The 1522-nt window shown below is 39.5% G+C and overlaps 1 long non-coding RNA gene across 2 annotated transcripts in view; it reads left to right on the top strand.

Annotated features, from left to right (window-relative positions):
• Window positions 1-1141, top strand: part of LOC129391662 (uncharacterized) — a 17960-nt gene extending 16819 nt beyond the window's left edge. For both annotated transcript variants that reach the window (XR_008616245.1, XR_008616246.1), the window contains exon 3: window positions 722-1141. This is a non-coding gene — a long non-coding RNA (uncharacterized lncRNA). The remainder of the gene's footprint in view (window positions 1-721) is intronic.
• Window positions 1142-1522: the final 381 nt, after the last annotated feature.

Genomic DNA, 1522 nt, shown 5'->3' with positions numbered 1-1522 from the left:
TGTGCTCTGCAACGGGGGAGGCCACAACAGTGAGAGGCCCGCGTACCGCAAAAAAAAAAAAAAAAAGCAGGCATCCAAGATGTCCTGCATGACTCAAATTTACAGCATTCGAAAATAAAAAATCCATGAAAATACAAGATCCCACCACATTACAAAAGTTACGCCTTTAGTAGGTTAGAATGTGTCTCAAGGTATTTTCACTCATGTCACAGAAAGATATTCTATCTATTCTGTTCACTAACAACCACAGGGAAGGTGGTACAATATTTGCTGGGCCTCTTTTTATTCTGGAGGCGGCATTTATAATTTCCTTTTTTCCTGCTCCAGTACATTTACCAAGTGACTGAGAAAGCTGCCAGGTTTGATTTATGCTCAGAGCAAAGAGGTTCTCTAGCTAGTCCAGACTACAATACACACAGTTCTGGTACTTGGGCCTTTTGCCTCAGCAGGTCTAATGCTCCTCAAAGAACTGAGTTAACTCGGATGCTCTAAGAAGCTGTTGTGACTCACAGCAGGAAAGTCACAGTGCAGGGCCTGAAGATCAAACCTCTTTTAGCAAGTAACCCTTTTTCTTCAAAGAAACCACCTGCTTAGCTCACAAAAATTCAGTCTTACTTCCTTTACGTTTGAATTCAATGACACAAGTATCCTACTAAGCATCACTTTAGTTGCATCCCCCAAAATTTCATGTGTAATTTTTCATTTCTTTCTGTTGATGCAGTTTAAATTTCCAGTGTGATTTCTTCTTAGGCCTGTTAGTTATTTATTTTAAATGTACTTTTAAATTTCCAAATCTGGGACTTCCCTGGTGGTGCAGTGGTTAAGAATCCGCCTGCCAATGCAGGGGACACGGGTTCGAGCCCTGTTCCGGGAAGATCCCACATGCCGCGGAGCATCTAAGCCTGTGCACCACAACTACTGAGCCTATGCGCCACAACTACTGAAGCCCGCGTGCCTAGCATCCGTGCTCCACAATCAGAGAAGCCACCGCAATGAGAAGCCTGTGCACCGCAACGAAGAGTAGCCCCCGCTCGCCGCAACTAGAGAAAAGCCCACGCACAGCAATGAAGACCCAATGCAGCCAAAAATAAATAAATATATTTTTTTAAAAAATTTCCAAATGTATGCTATTTTTTGTTTGTTTTAGCTGTCTTTTGTTATTGTTTTCTAAATTTAATTGCATTCTGGTCAGAAAAGGTGGTCTTTCTCAGACCAATTCTAAAATTTGTTGAGATTTATTTTATAACTAATACATCTTCTGTTTTCATAAATGTTTTGTGTCCTTTACAACTGTTGGGTGAGGGTTCTACAGGGTTCATGATAATTAGCTTGTTAATTGTCTTGTTCAACTCTTCTATACCCTTACTTATTGCTTGTTTGATTATTTGACTTTTCAATTACTGGGAGAAGTGTATGAAAATCTTCTCCTATGATGATAGGTATATCACTTTTTCATTTTTGCACTTTTCCCAAAATTTATTCTATTGATTTTTGAAGATATGTTATTGAGTGTGTAAAAAAT

The sequence above is a fragment of the Physeter macrocephalus genome, chromosome 20 (assembly GCF_002837175.3).
Source record: "Physeter macrocephalus isolate SW-GA chromosome 20, ASM283717v5, whole genome shotgun sequence".
NCBI lineage: Eukaryota > Metazoa > Chordata > Mammalia > Artiodactyla > Physeteridae > Physeter > Physeter macrocephalus.
This window is presented reverse-complemented; position numbering and strand designations above follow the sequence as displayed.